We start from the raw sequence: 13,589 nt of genomic DNA on the forward strand, positions 1-13,589 counted from the left end.
GGCAGAAATCTGAAAATAGCCTTGATCCTATCAATAGGGAGTGTTTACATAAATAGCTATGCGATGCAGCTATTAAAGAGTGTTTTTTGCTGGGAAATCTCACGGGCAGAGGAGCCTGGAGGGCTGCTGTCCATTGGGTTGCAAAGAGTTGGGACACGACTTAGTGACTAAACAGCAACAGAATTAAAGAAGGAGATATGTTGATGTGTGTCCGAATAGAAATGACATACAACATGAGCAGAACGTATCTTTGAATGAATAATGGCAAAGTAGAGAAGCATATATAAAAAACTCCCATGTGGATAAATATGAAGAAACTATAGGCACTCATATCTATATAGCCATGGAAAAATTTTGGAAAAATATATGTGAAACAGCTAATGATAAACTTCTCAGAAGTAATATTGGAGCTCTGCGGTGGCAGGAAGATCAGTTCAGTTCAGTCGCTCAGTCGTGTCTGACTCTTTGCGACCCCATGAATGGCAGCACGCCAGGCCTCCCTGTCCATCACCAACTCCCGCAGTTCACTCAAACTCACGTCCATCGAGTCGGTGATGCCATCCAGCCATCTCATCCTCTGTCGTCCCCTTCTCCTCCTGCCCCCAATCCCTCCCAGCATCAGAGTCTTCTCCAATGAGGTGACCAAAGTACTGGAGTTTCAGCTTCAGCATCATTCCTTTCAAAGAACACCCAGGGCTGATCTCCTCTAGAATGGACTGGTTGGATCTCCTTGCAGTCCGAGGGACTCTCAAGAGTCTTCTCCAACACCACAGTTCAAAACCATCAATTCTTCGGTGCTCAGCCTTCTTCACAGTCCAACTCTCACGTGCATACATGACTACTGGAAAAACCATGACTAGACAGACCTTAGTTGGCAAAGTAATGTCTCGCTTTTGAATATGCTGTCTGCTGCTAAGTCACTTCAGTTGTGTCTGACTCCGTGCGACCCCATAGACGGCAGCCCACCGGGATTCTCCATCCCTGGGATTCTCCAGGCAAGAATACTGGAGTCGGTTGCCATTTCCTTCTCCAATGCATGAAAGTGAAAAGTGAAAGTGAAGTCACTCAGTTGTATCCGACGCTTAGTGACCCCATGGACTGCAGCCCACCAGGCTCCTCCATCCACTGGATTTTCCAGGCAAGAGTACCGGGGTGGGGTGCCATTGCCTTCCCCAGAATATGCTGTCTAGGTTGGTCATAACTTTTCTTCCAAGGAGTAAGCGTCTTTTAATTTCATGGCTGCGGTCACCATCTGCAGTGATTTTGGAGCCCCCTCAAAAAAGTCTGACACTGTTTCCACTGTTTCCCCATCTATCTGCCATGAAGTGATGGGACCAGATGCCATGATTTTAGTTTTCTGAATGTTAAGCTTTAAGCCAACTTTTTCACTCTCCTCTTTCACTTTCATCAAGAGGCTTTTGATTTCCTCTTCACTTTCTGCCATAAGGGTGGTGTCATCTGCATATCTGAGGATATTGATACTTCTCCCACCAAGCTTTATTCCAGTTTGTGCTTCTTCCAGCCCAGTGTTTCTCATGATATACTCTGCATATAAGTTAAATAAGCAGGGTGACTATATACAGCCTTGACATACTCCTTTTCCTATTTGGAACCAGTCTGTTGTTCCATGTCCAGTTCTAACTGTTGCTTCCTGACCTGCATATAGGTTTCTCAAGAGGCAGGTCAGGTGGTTTGGTATTCTCATCTCTTGAAGAATTTTCCACAGTTTATTGTGATTCACACAGTCATCAGGAAGATAAATTATTTTGAATTAATTGGCCCCAGCTACATGGCATGCAGTATTGTAGTTTCTCGATCAGGGATCCAACATGTTCCCCTGCAGTGGAAGCGCAGATTCTTAACCACTGGACCACCAGGAAACTCCTTAGGTCTGTGTAACTTTTTGTACTATATAGATTCTTTTTACTGTGTATATATCTAATTTTTACAATAAAATATTAAAAAAAATCACTGCACTCTTCTCTAGATCTGCATCTCCATCCCTTCCCTGTAGATATGTTCATCGGTACCATTTTTCTCGATTCCATGTATATGCATTAAATATTTGTTTTCTCTTTCTAACTTAATTCACTCTGTATAACAGGATCTAGGTTCATCCACCTCTTTAGAACTGACTCAAATTCATTCTTTTTATGGCTGAGTAATATTCCATTGTATATACACAGTAGGGGAAGGAAAGAATGGGATAAGTGGAGAAAGTAGCATCGACATATATGCAGTACCGTGTGTAAAACAGTCAGCTGGTGAGAAGTTGCTGTAGAGCACAGGGAGCTGAGCCTTACACTCTGTGATGACCTGGAGAGGTGGGATGAAGGGAGAGGAGGGAGGCTCCAGAGGGAGGAGACGCATGTATAGTCATGGCTGACATGCATTGTTGTACGGCAGGAACAAGCACAACATTGAAAAGCAATTTTCCTCCAGTTAAAAAATTTAAAAAATCATTGCACTGAAGTTTTTAATGTATGACTTCAGAATAATAATGATATCTACTGAATGGGTGCCTATCATGTATCAAACTCTGTGCTATGGTTAATAAATATTATTTTTTTAAAAAAATTTATTTTATTGAAGTATAGTTGATTTACAACGTTGTGTTCATTTTTGCTGTTCAGTTCAGTCGCTCAGTTGTGTCCGATTCTTTGCGACCCCATGAATCGCAGCACGCCAGGCCTCCCTGTCCATCACCAACTCCCGGAGTTCACTCAGACTCGCGTCCATCGAGTCCGTGATGCCATCCAGCCATCTCATCCTCTGTCATCCCCTTCTCCTCCTGCCCCCAATCCCTCCCAGCATCAGAGCCTTTTCCAATGAGTCAACTCTTCGCATGAGGTGGCCAAAGTACTGGAGCTTCAGCTTTAGCATCATTCCTTCCAAAGAAATCCCAGGGCTGATCTCCTTCAGAAGGGACTGGTTGGATCTCCTTGCAGTCCAAGGGACTCTCAAGAGTCTTCTCCAACACCACAGTTCAAACGCATCAATTCTTCGGCACTCAGCCTTCTTCACAGTCCAACTCTCACATCCATACAGGAAAAACCATAGCCTTGACTAGACTGACCTTAGTCGGCAAAGTAATGTCTCTGCTTTTGAATATACTATCTATGTTGGTCATAACCTTTCTTCCAAGGAGTAAGCATCTTTTAATTTCATGGCTGCAGTCACCATCTACAGTGGTTCTGAAGCCCCCAAAAATGAAGTCTAATACTGTTTCTACTGTTTCCCCATCTATTTCCCATGAAGTGATGGAACCGGATGCCATGATCTTCGTTTTCTGAATGTTGAGCTTTAAGCCAACTTTTTCACTCTCCTCTTTCACTTTCATCAAGAGGCTTTTGATTTCCTCTTCACTTTCTGCCATAAGGGTGGTGTCATCTGCATATCTGAGCTTATTGATATTTCTCCCGGCAATCGTACAGCAAAGTAATTCAGATATATATATATATATTTATATATACACACATTCTTTTTCATATTCTTTTCCATTATGGTTTATCACAGGATATTGAGTATAGTTCCGTGCTGTACAGTAGGATCTTGTTGTTAATCTATTCTATATATAATAGTTTACATCTTTCAATCCCAAACTTTCAACCCATCCCTCCCCAACCTATGGCACCCACAAGACTTTTCTGTATGTAAACATTATTTCTAAACCTCACAGCAACTATGAGGTAGAAATTATTTCTGTCTTCAGTTTAAAGGTGAATAATGAAAGCCTGGGTGTGTTAAAAGACTTACAGAAATTCACATAACTGTTTAGTGCTACATTTACTCCATCGGAAAGTCTCATTAACCAAATGAGTTAGAAGTTTGGGTCCTTAAGAAGCAATCCCAGGATCTAGCACGTTTGTGAAAATGGGAACAATTTGTTCTCTTTTTGAAGCTTTATTGTTCTTTAGAGTCATAAAGTGTTCGTGGCAGAGGGAGGACCCCTAATCCTGGCATGACTCAGTGATGGGTGATGGTCTAGCCCGACTGTCATGAACAGCTATAAAACTAGGTAAAGATGTGAAGAAACACCTTCAGACACTGTAGAACAGACATAACAGAACCGTGATCCCTAAATAAGGGAAACAGGTAAATTGAGCTCCATGGTTATTGCAGCGTTCTGCTCAGAGGCACATTGTGGTGGTAGCATTTGGGGCTGGAGACCAAGAAGAGCACTGAGTCTGGAGTTCAGAGTGTGGAGACACTGTGGGGCCTGGAATTACAGGCAGAGCAATATGAGACAACTGTGCAGGAAAAGGACTGTAGACTCCCACTTAGCGTTTAGCCCATACTGCAGTGTGCTTGCGCTGGGTGAGACTCTGAAAGCCAGGGCGAAGCCAGTTACCAGGGAGCTGAGAAGGCAGTGGAGATTCCTGAGTTTACATGTGACGGGAAGACATTTGAGTTTCACCCACCACAGACTTTGTTGACGGCCTAAGATAACTGACACTTTAGAAAGGCCACATCTGAGGATTTAGCCCAGCTCTAACAAAATTTATAAAAAGTCTCAAGATGATCAAGCTGATATACAAGTAAACCAATAGTCTGCATGTTAAAATTTCTCTCTTTAACTGGGACCAAAAATATAGCATCTTCACTATCTAGGGTTAAGTAAAACATTATTAGGCATGCAAAGACACAGCAAAATGAGAAAAACCAGTCAAGTATTAAGGACATGCAAAAGCGACAAAGATGGTAGAATTAACTTACCAGGACATGAAGCAACTATTATAAATACAGTCAAAATACACACAACCCCCACTGTATGAATAAGTTAATATTTGTAACATATATCAAAGAACTAATGTCTTGATTCTACTTTAAAATGTTACAGATCAAGAAGAAAAAGACCAATTAAAAAAAAAAGATAGGAAAGGGGACAATGATTGAGAATAGGCATTCTAAGCAGAAATAAGAACTTTAAGGAATAAATGAGAATAAGTAGAGAACAGATAAAAGTGTTGTAGTGGAAAAAAATGGAAACTATAAAAGAAAAAAATGAGCATTTTGGTTTTGAAAAAAAATCTGAAAATTGTTTATCAGATAGACTTATGAGTAAATTATAAACCGTAGAAAAAAATGTATCAGTGACCTTGAAGACAGGAGAATAGAAATTATTAAATCTTAAATAAGGAGAAATGAATCTCAGTGAACTCTGGGACAGTAACAAGTAGTAAGACATGTAATTGGAGTCCTGGAAGAAGCCAAGAAAGAGCTAAGGCGTAGAGGGAGGCAACGTGGGGAAAAATAGAGAAGGAAACGATGATTAAATTTTTTCAGATTTCATGTAAAATACAAGCTCATAGATCCAAGATTCCAAAGCCCAGGCAAGATAAACAAAATGACATCAGTGCCCATTTTAATCAAAATATTGCAAACTAAGGATAAAGTCTTAAAAGTAACTAGAAAGCAGAGATACTACAGATGACAACGGAAATTCATAGAAGAAAGCAATAGAGAAAATAAAGCCAAAGTTTGTTCTTTGAAAATAAATATTAATGATGATAAACCCTTAGAAAGATAAATCAAGAAAAAAAAAACCACAAAATGTATCACCAAGATGAGGAATAAACAAAAGTATATCACTGTAGGTATATGCTACAGGCACTAAAAAGAATATAACAAAATTCATGAACAACTTAATACCAATAAATTTGATAACTTAGTTTTTTGTACTTTCCTGTGTTGATGCCTTTGTTAAGCCTTCTCCTCCCTTTGCATGAAATTTCTCACATGACTTGAGGTGAAAAGGAAAAATCTACCAAACATAATACCATATTGAATGCAGTGAGTGGTTCTAGATGCTACATAAGCCACGCCACATTCTCTAACATTAAGATAGTTTTGGTTGGCCCATGAGCTGAAGGACTTTCCTGCCTGATTATGATTTAGTGTCCTAAAATCTTTTCTGAAACAGGATGACACTTTTAAGATTTCTAGCATTAAGTACAGTTTAGGTTATTACTTTATTCTGGGATAATTAACTGTTCAGTTTGAATGTGTGGAATTTACTCCTCTCTCAGAATCCCTGACCTTCTGTGGCTTATTAACATTATTGCAGGTCAGTATATGCTGTTCTTTTGGGGCAGAGGTGAAACAATGACTTAGCAGCTTTGGGAAATACGCTTCCATGTGCTTTCATGCTGACGTTTATAGAACTGTTGCTGATAAAAGTTGAATGAGGCTAACGGAAGGATAAAATTCATTAGGGAGAAGAATTTACACTTTCCTGATGGGATGTTGTGTTCCACATTCCTCAAACTCTGAAAATTGAAATGGGAACCCCATGAAATGCTGTGGAATCCAGGAACAACAAAATAGGCTGGACTTCTGGTTAATTCAGCGAGCATGCACTGAGACCGTGTTAGGTGCAAGAATCAGAAAAACACAGATACATATGGTAACCTTGCCCTGGAATCAGTGTGCAGTGATTTTTATTGATAGCTCTTAGTGCACATGAATCACTTGGGAAGCTTTTAATAAATATTTATGGAAGGAACACACCCCAGGCAATTAAACCCTCGTCTCTGGAAGTAAGGCTCCAGCATCTGCAGTTTTGAAAGGCCCTGCATTGCTTCTCATGTGCAGACATGGTTTACTGAGGGTGAAGGCACCAGAGGAGACAAAACTGGGAGCTACGATTTAGTTGGTGTTGGATGTAGAGAAAAATGTCTGCATGAATTCTGAGGATTCAAAGGAGGTGGTTGGAAATGAAATGAGGTTTCTAGTAAGTGTAACAGGAAGGATTTGATGGGAATTAGTAAAGGAAGGAAGGAAGAGAAAAATATGCATGAGAGAAGGGCGAAAAGGGGGAAGCACTAGCAGCTCTTCACTGCCCCGCTTTTCTTCTTTTTCTCCCCCCTCCGCTTCCTCCTCCTCCTCTTTTTTTCCTCTGTAACAGCAGGTCAGAGAACATGGGAGAGATTAAAATTAGGAAAACGTTAGGAATAGTGATGTGTGTGACAAAAGGTGAGAGAGTGTGGAGAAGAGGCTTTTACAGTGCTGATGGGAATGTAAATTGATAGAGCGGCTATGGAGAACAGTGTGGAAATCCCTTAAAAACTAAGCATAGAACTACCATATGACCCAACATGCCTACTATTGGGCATAAACCCTGAGAAAACCATAACTCAAAAAGACATGTACCTCAGTGTTCATTGCAGGACTATTTACAACAGCCAGGACGTGGGAGCAACCTAAATGTCCATTGACAGATGAGTGGATAAAGAAGACGTGGTTCATGTATCCAGGGAAATATTCCTCAGCCAAAAAAGAGGAATGAAATCGGATCATTTGCAGCGATGTGGATGAACCTAGAGTCTGTCATTCAGAGTGAAATAAGTCAGAGAGAGAAAAATATATGTCAATGCATACGTATGGAATCTAGAAGAAAGGTACTGATGTACCTATTTGCAGGCAGCAGTAGAGAGGCAGATGTGGAGAATGGACTGTGGGTGTGGGGGACGGAGGGAGTGAGACGAGGTGAGAGGAGCATTGCAGATGCACGCCACCTCATGTGAAATAGACAGCTAGTGGGAAGCTGCTACATAGCCCAGGAGCTCAACCCAGTGCCTTGTGACAACCTAGAGGGGTGGAGTGGGGGGTGGAAGGGAGACTCAGTAGGGAGCAGGTATATGTATACTTATGGCTGAGTCATGCTGTTGTACGGCAGAAACTTAAGACAACATTGTAAAGCAGTTATACTCCAATATAAAGGTAACCTTTGGAGCGAGTTTCTAAGCTGGTGAAGATGAATGTTCAAGAAGGGACCGATACCACCTTTAGACACTTACTTAAATGTTGTTTGTTGCTGTTTTGTGAGCAAGCTTATGGATTTTATGAATTATGACCTGACCAAGATAATAAACATTCTTCCTGTCTCTTCCCTTTGCAGACGTGGGGGATCCTAGAAAGGCAGCGGGATTTTAGTTCCTCTGTGTCAGTCTCCACTGGACTAACACTGGAATGTTAGTGGAGAATGAAAGTAGGCTTTGGGACCTTGGCAAGTGCTGTTTTCTTACAGTTTTAGTTTAGAAAGTTTTAGTTGACTTGCACCTTACTTACGTGGAAGACTTCCCAGGTGGCACGGTGCTAAACAATCCAGCTGCTGAAGCAGGGAACACAAGAGACGTGGGTTTGATCCCTGGATAAGGAAGATGCCCTGGAGAAGGAAGTGGCAACCCACTCCAGTATTCTTGACTGGAAAATTCCATGGACAGAGGAAGCTGGTGGGGGTCTTGGGGTCTCAAAGAGCTGACACGACCAAGTGCAGAACAGCTGCACCTTATTCCAGCTTAGTTTGTCTTTCATAACTCATCTCAATGTTCCTGTCTTCAGGCACACCATCCCTGGATGACTCAAATCTATTTCTGCCTTTTAGGACACTGGGATAGAGAAGAATAATTGTGTTCCTTCCCTGATGCTACTTGTCCTGAAATTTTCCTTTCAGCCCATGGAAGTCATAAAGCAATGAAGATGTAGGAGTTTTTCTTGATGTAACAGTAGCAAAAAAAAAAACAACAAAAAAAAAACCAACAACAAAAAACCCACGTGCATAGTACAACATAGTTCATGTAGAATTTTATAGCATGTGTCCTCTTTGATGATTTCCAAATCCTTCAAAAGTCATTATTAAGAAATGGAAACAGACTTAAAAAGTTAAGTTTTTGCCAAAGTCATTGGCCAGCACGTTTCTTTCCAGACTTGTGCCAGACAGTGCCTTTCTTACACGCCTTTCATATGCATTTGAAAGGCATTCCTTTCCAGTTCATCAGAAATGTGCCAGAAGCTCCTAGCATCTGAGAGTCAGAGGAAATCTTAGGCCACTCCTCTATTTATGCACCCAGTGCGTAATCCCCTCCACAGGGTTCTTTAAAAGTAGACAGTTAGCTTCATTGGAATATCCACAGCAGTGGGCACCTTATTCTTTCCTCAAGCAGCCCATTTCAGTGTTAAAGTGCCCTACTTGTCATCTGCCTCCACACCAATATCTAGTATCAGCAAATTTACACAGATAACGGAATTCCTGCCCAAGTGTTAGCAACAGCGGCACCATTTCTGAGAATATTTGCGTTAGAAATAAAAGCCTTCAGACAGAATACCTTAGTAGGAAGCCGTAAAACTAGAAGTACAGTGTGTGTGTGTGTGTGTGTGTGTGTGTGTGAGTTGCTCAGTTGTGTCCGACTTTTTGCAACCCCATGGACTTCTGCTGGGACTTTTGTGACACCCTGCTGGGCTTCTTTGTCCACGGGATTCTCCAGACAAGAATACTGGAGAGAGTAGCCATTCCCTTCTCCAGGGAATCTTTCCAACCCAGGGATTGAAGGCAGGTCTTCGACACTGCAGGCAGATTCTTTACCATCAGAGCCACCAGGGAAGTCTCAAAGTGTAATAGCAGGCATCAGTAGGGGTTGTATCTGGGTCCTGCTGTACCGGGGAGCCTCGTCATCCTCACTCCATGAGGAACTTCTGGTTTGTCTTGTGACCACATCCTTGGTACCGTCTGCCATTCTGCCTTGTGGAAAATAGTAACAGAAATTATTTCCATAATTATTCAAGTAAGGAGCTCTTAGAAAAACCCAGAGGCATAGTTGGGAACTGGTGAAAAACTTGCATTCCTCACCCTACTAAACTAAGAAAAAAGAACCCCAAGACTATAACAATATGCCTTGCTAGAACTTTAGAAACAATGAGTGTTGAAACGTGTGACATTTTATTTGTTGATGTAGTTCTTAAGTATTTATTCAGCACCCAGCGTGTGCCAGTTGTTAAGCATAGTGCTAAAGATACAGCCCTGAGCAAGACCAGACAGGCCTCTGCTGTTGTAGGGTCCACAGTCTAGAAAGGAGGCCCTTGTTCATTTTCAAAATTGAAAGTAAATGCGAAGTTGCACCTGAGGTTTGCACTCAAAAAGTGATTTTGTATCTTGAGATTCAGGGAAAGTGACTCTATGGAGTTGACTGGTGAGATATGAAGGTGACTAGCAACATTATTAGGAGAAAAGAGTAGAAGGCAAGGGGTGAGGAAGAAAAGTTTTTCTCCCTAAAGGTAACAGCATGTGCAAAGGCCCTGTGGTTGGTGGGAAGATGGTATATTGGGGAAGTGAAAGTAGTGCATTTGAAGAACAGGCACTGAGTGAATTCATAGTACCTGGTAAGGCCTTTCCCTGGAGGAGGTCAGATGTTCATTTCAACTAGTCACAATTTTTACTATCTCTACAAAGTTGTTGGGGCTTCCCTGATGGCTCAGATGGTAAAGAATCTGCCTACATTGCAAAAGACCCAGGTTTGATCCATAGTCTAGGAAGATCCCCTGGAGAAGGGCATGGCAACACACTCCAGTATTCTTGCCTGGAGAATTTCAGAGACAGAGAAACCTGGTGGGCTACAGTCCATAGGGTCTCAAAGAGTGGGATACAACTGACTGACTAACATTTTCGCTGAGTTGGTAGCTTTTAGAGGTTATTCATCTATCCAGTTGAACAGTTGGAATGTTTTTCTTTTTTCCCTCTGGTGAATATAACCTAGATTCATAGACAAAAAAAGTAAAAAATCATTCAATCCTGAGGTGGCAAATAGATATCATTTCTAGCGCTAGTCCTTCCAGACTCTTGGCAGCTGCTTGTAGTCATGTCACGACCGGGATTCTGACTCCTGTCTGTCTCAGGTTCCATCTTCTTTTTATCTTTTGGTCAGACCCTAACTCAATTCTAGTGTCCTGATCACTCTGCTTTTCTGCCTTTGTCTTGGAAAGAAAGAAAGGCTATATTTTCCACTGGTGCTGAGACTTACTTGGAGACATCTTTCCCTCTGGGTTTTAAAAATAGAAGTGGACACCATTCGTAGCATCCACTTTGGAAGGGTAGTTTGCCTTTGAATGAATTCTGGAGCTATATCTTCATTCTGAGCTCTTAAAAGAAATTCCAAATGGACCGGTGCTTTACAATTCTCTAAAATTTAGGCAAATGTATGCATTTGTTCTGAAAATTTGGCGGATAAATCCTTCCATTGATAACATTTTTGCTGTTTTTCAGTTTCTTTAAAAGAGATCAATGATACCAAAACTACAGAGGAAATTACGAAAATATATATCCAAACACTAATCAGTATTGACTTCAAGAACTTCAGGTTTTTAACATTTGGGAAATTTGGCAGCAGAACTTTGTTTCAGATATTGCATGCTACCCAAGAAGATGAAATATTTAGAAACTAGAGATTGCTGGAGGCAGAAAATATCAGTGTTTGCAAAAACCTGCAATGATAAAATATTTACAGCCTTTCCAAGTGGAATTTTAATAAAAGTGTCAGCAAGTAGAGCTTCAGGGTCAAATCTGTAGGCATATTGGCTGCCCCGTGATTTTAGACATGTGGGAGAGGTTACCAAGAAGAATGCAGATTTTAATTTACGGTTCTCATTAGTTTGGGGGCAAGTCTGAAGAATTGTTTTAAATGCATATTTATGTATGTTCATTCTGCGTACTTTAAAAGTATAAAATTTCCCAACTGGTAGTAAAAATACTCTCTTCTAAGTTATAGAGTGTCTCAGATGTGTGGACTTAAAAAGCAAAAACAGTATCAGTAATACAGGCTTCAAGGAAAAGATGTCTGTGGAGTCTTTTTGCAAGCAAGTAAACTATTAATGAATCATTCTTGTGCCCAAAGCAATTGGAATAGGATGAAATCAACTGAATCCAGAGCAGAGGAATATGCAAGCGCTTTTGAGAGTCTAATATGTACCAGGCTCTTCGTTGCATACTTTATACATACTAGGCTCGTTAATATTCATAAAGACATTTAACACAGATAGCACCAGTCCGGGATCACAAAGGAGGGAATTGAGGGTCTATAGGATAAGTCACTTACACTACGTGCGCGTCTGGGATCTGAACCCATGTCTGTCTGACTTAGAGATGCCTCCTCTCTTTCCCACTCCCTGGAGATACCTGTTGAGAAGACAAATAATTCTACTTTTTCTGTCCCCTAGTTCAACACCCACAGGAGACTTGCTTTGGATAGTTTTTAGTAGCTACATTTTGAGATTAATGGAAAGTTGGAGACTGAATCGTCTTTGTCATAACCCTCAGTAGAGAGCAGTATGTTTGATGTGATGTATCTATATGCAATTTGAAATGGTTTTCTTCTTCCTACATGCGTTGACCCAGATTCCAGCAAACACTGCCTCTCTTGATTTCTAACCAGATTTTTGCCTTCTCATAATGTACCACTTTTGGTATAGACATCTTGTGATCTAGAGTTTCAGAGACTCTTTCAAAAGTTGTCTGGAGAAGGATTTATGACCCTTAACATGATCATCTTCTAAATGTCAGTGGAAATGGAAGATCAGGGAGCATGTGACTCAGCAGTAGTCATGCAGCTGCCTGACTTTAAAATCACATAAAGGGGAAGGGGGCCAAATAACGTGTACCAAGGTGTCTCAGACGGTAAAGACTCTGCCTGCAATGCAGGAGACCTGGGTTTCATCCCTGTGTCGAGATGATCCCCTGGAGAAGGGAACAGCAACACACTCCACTATTCTTGCCTGGAGAATTCCATGGGCAGAGGAGCCTGGCAGGCTACAGTTCATGGGGCTGCAAAGAGACAGACAAGACTGAGTGACTAACACTTTCACTTTCAAGGCACAAATACCTACAAGGGAATAGTGCGTACAAGAAATGTTCCTTTCAAAGACTTGGTTTGTACCCTCCTTTACCGCACTCATCACAGTCCGCTTTACATTTGGAATAGTAGGTATGATGTCTTCTCAACCAGGTTGTCCATACACTCTGTTTCATTTCTGTGTGGCCCAGTGGCCCGCACAAATTCAGCCTTCAAACTGTGTGTGCGCTATGGATTGGAAGTGGACACACACCAAAGCAGGGTCAGGCACACTGGCCTGCTGTGAAGCTGGGTGGGGCAGCAGCAGCAGTGTGAACACTGGAGTCTGAGATGGCCCACTGTTTACCTGTGTGCCTCAGTCGCTCATCCATGAAGTGGGGCCGGTAGTCCTTTGTTTTCTGAGCGGTTGGGAGAAATAAATTAAAAAAAACTTTTTAAGTTTCTCATCACATACTTGCAGTGAAACAAGTTTCCCGAGTCCCTGCCACCCCTCTTCTCTTGCTCCTCAAAGCAAAGGCTTGAGGAGTCAAAGTGCCTCCCCCCAACCCTGGGCACCTCATGGAAGGAGCCTATATTCCCTACAATTCCTTACAACCCCTGCCCCTTTCCAAATCTGTATACCGTATCTGACACCAAGGAAAGAGTTATGTTTAAGTATTATCCCCACCCCGCCCATCATCTGTCCTGTATTTGACTCTCATCTGATCCATCATGGATATTTCATGTCTTCAGTTTAGCAACCACACTCATGAGTCAAACAAGCTGCTTTCTTTCCTCAGGTTCCTCACTAAAGCAGTTCACCGCCAGTTCACACCCGAGGGTGCTTTTTATTCTTCTCTTTAAACAAACTCAGTCTGTTTTCCAAGACTGAGTAACCATTTCTGTTGAACTCCATCAATCCTACAAAACGAGGCCAAGAAGGTGCTGGAAAAACACATTTCTTTTACTGAAATAGAGATGACTTGATAC

Source organism: Ovis aries, chromosome 21 (assembly GCF_016772045.2).
Source record: "Ovis aries strain OAR_USU_Benz2616 breed Rambouillet chromosome 21, ARS-UI_Ramb_v3.0, whole genome shotgun sequence".
In the NCBI taxonomy this organism is placed as follows: domain Eukaryota; kingdom Metazoa; phylum Chordata; class Mammalia; order Artiodactyla; family Bovidae; genus Ovis; species Ovis aries.